Genomic DNA, 8070 nt, shown 5'->3' with positions numbered 1-8070 from the left:
ATTGTATATTTATATGCTATCTTCTATTGCATCTGGAAGAAAAACTAAAATTTAGTGATTGTTTGTTGTTTTGTAAAAAAGTTTGCCTGAATAATGTGTAAATACTATTTATCTCATTTTCCTTACGGCGGCAATATTACCGCTCATCACATTTTGTGTAATCACATATTACAAGGGTCCTACATTCCTACTTGATGGCATATGGAAAATCAAGGGCTAGGTGAAGTCCATTGTTGTTTGTACTTTTGCATCATCATGTGGATTCTCGCCTTGCAGGTGGGAAATCAAGGGTTTGGTGAAGTCCCAATTTGCTGGTCCCCATATGAGAGCTAAGGTATAACAAGATCCCTCACTTGGCCTCTGTATATGTTAATTAGTTTGTAAATTAAAAAATTGAAGAATCAAAAAATTAATAAAAAATAGATAAAAAATAATAATGAGTGACTTGACATTAATCATGGGTGATTTGCCCTAGCTTAATGCATTGACAAGATATCTCTCACTATATTTTTGTTATAGGTCATAAGAATACTTTTGAAGGTTTTGTTAGCTTTTTTACAATAATTCATATGCCTTCTGTTGACATACGTTGTTACTACGAAATAGGTGTTCTAAGATTTTCGTGCAACAAAATAGCATGATAATGATATAATGAAAGATAAAACATTAGATCAAGTTAAGAACTCCGTTACGTCTAGGTACATTCCTTAAAGGATCCGAGTTTCTTCATTCACCACTTTTTGTTTTCGATTCAACTAATTATTTTCATTTATATGTAGAAATATATATATATATGGATTTACGTACTCTTTTAAGTTGTCTTTATAATATGTTATAGGTGTGGATTAAAAATAGTAAACTTCGCTGTTGAATTTCAGTTCATTCAACTATATTTGTTGTTATGCAATTGTTAATACTAATAGTATCTTTGTAAGTCAAATAAGTGCTTGAGTACCCATAAGGAATCAATCCATCTCATATGGATTCCCCATTTGGAGAAATGATTAACTCTATGGCAGAGCTATGGCCGCCAGGGATGGGCTTAAAATGAGCATTTGTGTGTACCAGAGTCAGATTATTCTTTTGTTCTTTAATTCCCTAATCGAACGTGTGAGTAAAATTAGCATTGGAACGTGCTAGGAGGTTGTATATTGCTAAATGTTGTTATGTTAGTTCATGCTAGAAATAAGCCAATTGTATTTCATGTGTATGTATTGAAACAGTTTTTTTGTTCATCTTAAGTAAATAATATATCCCTTAACCACCATTTTGTGTGTGTGTTTTAATCAATGTTTTCTATTTTATATTTCATGACAGTGTCAACTGCATAGATAGAGCACATTTTCTCGAAGGAGGGTTTACATGTTACTATCGCCTGATTAGTTTGTTCTTAGTTTATGTTCTGTGGCTATGTATTCTATTTTATTGACGATATTGTAATGTGGGTGGGTAAATCAGTACGGCAAGGGATTCTCTTCAATGAATCAGTGTGCATAAGATCAGACTCTGCACCACTTTTGAAATAACACCTTTCGCAGTTGTTTTTTTTTTGTTTTTGTTTTTTTTTATTTATTTAATAGGTAGATATCAATGTGATTGAAACTTCTCTCTTAAGAGAAGACTAATAAAAATTGATTAAAATCCATACTACTATTTTCACGTCAATACAATTCTAGAACAATCCGTGCCGAAGGCACGGGCACTCACTAGTCTATATAATAAGACATAGCGGTTTTTGGAGAGAGGTGTTAGTGTGCGGTGTGGATCACGTGAGAGGGCGGGGGACACGTGTACAGCAGAGATCTTTTTGAGTTTGAAGTGGGCTTTTGGGACTGGATTAAATTTTAGGAGAAAAAACACACAATAGTATTAATTGAACAACCCAATCAATAATTGATACATGGGCATCGATCAGTTTTGTGCATAAATAACACTCATTAATACGTTATTAGAACACAATTAACCGTCTAACTTTCTTTTGCCCGTGAAAATCTTGTTGTCATTTTTAAGGCTCTTTGTATGGAAAGGTTGTTACTATGTGGGGGCTTAATGAATGAATTACCGGTTTGTAAACCCAAATGCATTCTAAACCCTCGAAATTAATATGGTTGATGTGACGTATAATGCCGATTAATGCCCAACCCAAAAAATATGGTCCAAAGCTGAGTAACGCTTCGTATCCAAAGGTTTTATAGATTTTAACAGTATGTAACCTTTTTCAAATGTACTTTAAGCAAGGCCAAAATTTCGATATCGGTTAATATATCGGTGTACCCAAAAACCGAGATATATTGGATATATCGGTTTTTTTGGTGACCAGTCCAAACTATTTAAAATATCATAAATATCAGATATATCAGACATAATATCGGAAATATATTGGAAATATTGGATTTATATTTAAAAATGGTAAAAAAGTCAACTGATATATATCGATTATATCGGAAATATCGATTATATCGGCGATATAAAGTTTCATATCGGAAATTCCAATATATTTCGGAAAAAAAGGGGTTCAATATTCGGTGGATATATATCGGAAATATCGATATCGGTGTACTAATTTACCAAGATATATCGGCAAGATATCGGATATCTCGACGATATTTTGGGCCATGCTTTCAAGAGGAATTTGTGCCAACATGATAATTTTATTGGGGTGTCACTTCTTAAAACTGTAGGATATATGACAATAATTCTTTGATTGTTGGGGTTTTCAAAATTGTAATATTTTGTAAGCCCCCTTAGATAGTGAAATAAAGACTGGTAGTGTGGTTACTTCTCAAGGGAGAAATTGACGACATTTGTCTACCACGGGGTGTTTTTTTTTTTATATAAGTGTAGGGTTGAGTCTCAACCCGGTGCTAACAATACTTACCGTGGGTTTCTATTACAGTGATACTCAAGACTCAAGAGTTGTCGTGATGAGATCCTTCTTAGCTGAGTTGATTAACTAAGCAGGATAGATCTCATAGGACTTAGAGACCTTGCTCAAAACAAACTATTTTCTATGGGGAGTACGAAAACATTAGCCTTGGAGCAGCTAATGTAGATCGAGTTCAGTGGCCAGGGTTTAGGCTGCTGAGTATTTTGGAAGCAGCTCAGTTTAGATTACAAGTTTTTCTTGGTGACGATTGGGAGGGATGATTGCCACGTACAGGCATACCGTATCTGATTGGGTAAGTGATTGACTCTTTACAAAATTTTCAATTTCATGAAAGGTTTTTTGCCTAAATATTTGGTCACATGTATATTTTTCAGTGAACATATTACGTGTATGAGGATACTTCAGTTCAATTACGGAAACAAAGCTCATCTGGGATTTCCATCCTCTTCCTTTTATAAATTTTTATTCTCTTTGTATGTTCATTGAATAATGTTATGTTTCTCGTTGCAATTTATTGTGTACATTTCATGATTCATATATATAGCAAGCAAATGATAAGCAGACCATGTATCATCGATACAAGACCCTGTACTTAATTGTTTCCCTAAAGTTTGAGGTCAATGACAATTCGATCTAGAAGTTAAAAAGCCCTAGAGTATGTTTAGAGTACTTTTCATCATGTATCGACTTTTAGTGAGAACAATTCTTGAAGATGGGTGGGTGCTTTAAAGATCGATGAAGTTCATGGCCAAAGTACTGTATAAATTATATAAATGTAAAGATTTGGTTCATTAAATGAGATTCCGAACCAAAGAGATTAATGTCATCTATATAAATTGCAAGTAATCACATTATGTAATGTTTATTAATATTTGTAATGCCTATATATTAATGTCCCCATGTAATGACATACAATGCTTATGCAAACCACATTTTGCCTTTGTATTTCAAGTTTATCCAATTGAGCCCGTTATATGAACTCCACTATCGAAAATGGATTTTTTTTTTTTATGAATATAGCCTTCTCATAATAGAGAAGCCCCCTACAAAAAATCAGCCCAAACGAAAATGTTTAACCTTGTTAAAAGTTGTTTTGAAATTTGAAAAATCTGAACTGTTGGATAATTTTATAACCTGTAAGCAAATTTTGATACGTCTAGACATTTTCAATTGTGCTGATTTTTATTTATTTATTATTTTTTTTTTTTTTATTTTTTTCTAATAATGATCTATATTATGGGGAGAACATCTCCATGAAAAATCAGCTTCTAATTCATTGTTTTTCATACTAGAGGTTTTTTGGAGTTCGTGTAAGTGGAGTTCATCATATAACACCAAATGTAATGTTTATATATCCACTTTCTCTAGGTCTTGGTGAGAGCAATTTTTAATGATAATTATAAATCATGCATGTAATGTTTATGTGGAATTTAGAACCTAAATAAAGAAAATGTGGAAAACTGTGACACAACAGAGGGGAAATTAATACCTATAGGCCATTAAGTCGTCGTAGCTTTCATGTGGTTCTCTGTTGGAGTAAGCAGCTTCAACTTGAAAATCATTTCATTATTATACTTTTGAAGTTACTATAGCTTAGAAATTTTTTATTTTGTGACAATGTTTAGAATAATTAGGAGATCATATCTACAAAAAAAATTAGGTGATTTTAGAGATACCCAACAAAACACTCCCGTACCCCAACTTTAAAATAAATAAATAAAAATAATTTTAGACACATTTAGCTTCCTAAATTACCCTTCTTTTTTATTAGACGTACCCAAAATATTTATTAACTAAAACAAGTTATTTACTCTACGTGATTAAGAAGAAAAAGACCAGGTTTTTTTTTTTTTTTTCTTCTTCTCCAATAATCTCTTATTTTTTTTATCTCATCAATAAACATGCAAATACCCACTTTTGATTTGAATCAATCATACCAAAGTAATGAGGATGAATAGCAACCGAATGAGGATGAAGAAAAAAATTCAAAATCAAATTTTGACGAATGGGAGAACGCAAAAGACTATTATACTTTGGATTACTATAATAAACAGATACAAACACCAAACAAAAATGTGAGTTTATTTGCAATATTAAACAAAGTGCTATTTTTTTTGGGTGCATACTGAGTATAAGAAACCTAAACAATTTTTTTTTTGATAAAATTTTACTTTGAACAGCCTCATCCTATTAATAGTGCATCTCCAAATGCATTGTCTTTGCTTCAACTGAATTATGAGTCAGAAAATGAAGAGCAAGAAAGTTTGACAGAAAACTCTAATTTTGTTTGTCCGGATACGACCGACGCATTTACAACTGCAACAGTAAGAACTTGAAAACACTTTTATAAATTTAGTATATCGTTTTTCCGAATGGTGATGTAATACAATCTATAACAAAATGATTACAGATATTTGAAAATCGAAAAGACCTTGTTGATTGGTGCAAAGAGCTAGGGAGAGAAATTGGTTTTGTGGTTATCATTGCAAAGTTTGTACTCATGTTTCCAAACCCAAACCCATCAATTATATTAAAAGCAGATAGTGTATATTAACACAATGGAAAACACCTCCAACATTGAATGGTAATACTATTTGTTTACTATTGTTTTATCCTCTCCGCTAAATCTGCCACAACAAAACCACTCCCATGGTGTACTCCATTCTTGGAAAATCAATGTATACAGGTCAATGACGAGACCTGAGAAAAAAGACTTCTAAAAGTTATATCTCTCACTTGCTGTCAGTAAAGTCGGCATCAATTACATCACCATCAGGGCCGTTGTCAGCTGATCCTGTAGTTCCTGAAGGCCCAGCATCAATGCCAGGTAAAGCACCAGGAGCACCACCTGTGGCACCAGGTTGGTTATAAAGGGACTGACCAAGTTGCATGACTTCCTAGTTGAGGGTTGCCATGGCATCCTTGATGGCTTGTGTTGATCCCCCAGAGATGGCTTCCTTAAGTTCTCCAACCTTAGCTTCAACCTTCTCCTTGACTGGAGCAGGGACCTTGTCGCCCAACTCCTTGAGCTGCTTCTCTGTCTGGTAGACAACAGAATCTGTGTTCTTTGTATCTATGGCGTCTCTCTTCTCCTTGTCCTCCTTCGCAAACTTCTCTGCTTCGCTTATCATCCTTTGCACCTGGATATATCATTCAATCAACCATTGTAAGGTGTGTATGAGTTTTAATAGGAACAACAGCTAACACAACGTCTGTTGCTTACACAGGAAGAAGAATCAAGGTCAAGGAATTGAAGGGAACAAGGGTAAAATGGATATATAATCCACAGAAAATGAGATACAATCCAACTTTTAAACACGTGCTATAGCCAAGAGTCTAAAACCAGATAAAACTGGCAAATGCAAGGGTAAAAGTGTGAGGATGCATATGTTATATAACGATGATCTAAGCCGTGAAGCAAATAGGCATATGTAAGCAACATGCATTCCCAAATTTTGCAAACCCATACACAATGACAAAATTTCTGGGCCTAGGAAGGATATGTTACTGTATTGGTGCTCAACAGTATGGACAAGGCTGACAATGTAGGGATGTGCATCTGCACAACAAGCAGGGACTTGATTGTTTCCTCAAACTAAGTGAGGGCAAAACCCCTCAAAAACTGGCTTTCTGGTGCCTTAGTATGCAGGTGAGTTGGATAGGTTGGCTATGAATCGTACTAAACCATATCGTGCTGAAACCCTGTTGTGGAATCTAAGCAATTCCATGGAAAGGCTTTTCCAGTTAAAATCATGTTAAGGTGTAATTACTTATTCACTCCTTGGATATGCATATAGGATAAACTTTTTATCTAATCCACCAATCACTCGGACTAAGAGTGGCATTAATTTATAAACATCAAGGCCTCAACTTATGAATTCACCTCAAGATGCAGATCCTTGAATTTGAGTTCACAAGAAACACACCTAAGTTATTCCAGTGAACAGTTTGACTAATCAGGGTATAAACTCAATAACACAAGTAGCGCTCAAGGTATCTAGTAAAACCAAAAGTAAACACAAATTAAAATACAAAAGAAAAAGAAGGTAAGACTGTAAGAGAATGTACCTCGTCATTAGGCAAAAGTACTAGCACTAGTAATAGTGATGTCCTTCTTCTTCCCTGTGCCCTTGTCAACAGCAGTAACGGAAAGAATACCATTTGCATCAATGTCAAATTTAACTTCAATTTGAGGGACAACACGTGGAGCCGGTGGAATACCATCCAACCAGAACTGCCTCAAGATTTGTTATCTCTTACGAACTCTCTTTCCCCCTGAAGGACATTAATCTCGACACTCGTCTGTCCATCTGCAGCTGTGGAGAACACTTCAGATTTGGAAGTGGATAAAGTTGTGTTTCTAGGAATGATTTTTGTCATGACACCACCCAAAGTCTCCAAACCAATAGATAATGGTGTGACATCCAAGAGCACAATGTCGCTAACATCTCCAGACAAGACACCAGCCTAATGCAAGAATTACAACAGCATATATTAATAAAACTCATATCGAATAGTTTTTAGTACAAGCAATTCGATTTGTTCATGGGAAAAAGATATCAAATTAGGTGACTTGTCAAAGAATGATAATGAAACTGACCTGAACTGCTGCTCCTAGAGCAACAACTTCGTCCGGATTGACAGTGACATTGGGTTCTTTTCCGGTCAGCTTCCTAACAAGTTCCTGATGTGCTGGGATACGTGTTGATCCACCAACAAGGATTACCTCGTCCAAGTCTTTAAATGAGAGTTTCGCATCCCTTAAGGAATTCTCGACTAGTGTTTTGACCCTACAAAACAACCCAAAAGTTAAATTAAATGCAGTACAACCTCAATGAAAGCGATAAAACAGAGGGACCAATGACAATCCAATACAAAAAATGGTTCACCCATCAATTATATTCAAAATTCACCTGAACTAGTTGATTTTAACCAAAAGAAGTAGCAAGTACCTGGGCTTGCTGAAGTGAAGCCATGGCTTGAGGATTAAGAGCAGCTTCAGGAGGAGGAGTTGGAAATGCAGACGTAACATCAGAAGTGAGAGTGCCCATAAATCCACCAATAGCAGCGCCTTGGACTGCACTCGTGGCAGTGACTACGGCGGCTTCGACTGGTAATGATTGTTTAGCGAGCCATGCACGAAAGCCGGATTCTAAGACTTTAAATTTTGTTTGGAGTTGAAG

The 8070-nt window shown here is 35.1% G+C and overlaps 1 long non-coding RNA gene and 1 pseudogene across 2 annotated transcripts; one reads left to right on the top strand and one right to left on the bottom strand.

Moving 5' to 3' along the window:
* Nucleotides 1-2750: 2750 nt before the first annotated feature.
* On the top strand, nt 2751-3773 carry LOC147488365 (uncharacterized). The gene is made up of 2 exons (XR_015202192.1): nt 2751-3179; nt 3262-3773. It is a non-coding gene; the product is annotated as an uncharacterized LOC147488365 (long non-coding RNA).
* A 1617-nt stretch (nt 3774-5390) lies between these two features.
* On the bottom strand, nt 5391-8070 carry LOC147488364 (heat shock 70 kDa protein 6, chloroplastic-like; annotated as a pseudogene). Its single transcript, XR_015202555.1, has 4 exons — nt 7840-8070; nt 7488-7677; nt 6956-7354; nt 5391-6027 (listed from the first exon to the last, which is right to left on the bottom strand). The product of XR_015202555.1 is annotated as a heat shock 70 kDa protein 6, chloroplastic-like (transcript).

This window comes from Coptis chinensis, chromosome 7 (genome assembly GCF_015680905.1).
Source record: "Coptis chinensis isolate HL-2020 chromosome 7, ASM1568090v1, whole genome shotgun sequence".
Classification (NCBI taxonomy): Eukaryota; Viridiplantae; Streptophyta; class Magnoliopsida; order Ranunculales; family Ranunculaceae; genus Coptis; species Coptis chinensis.
Note: the sequence above shows the minus strand (reverse complement) of the source record. Positions and strands in the feature narration are given on the sequence as shown.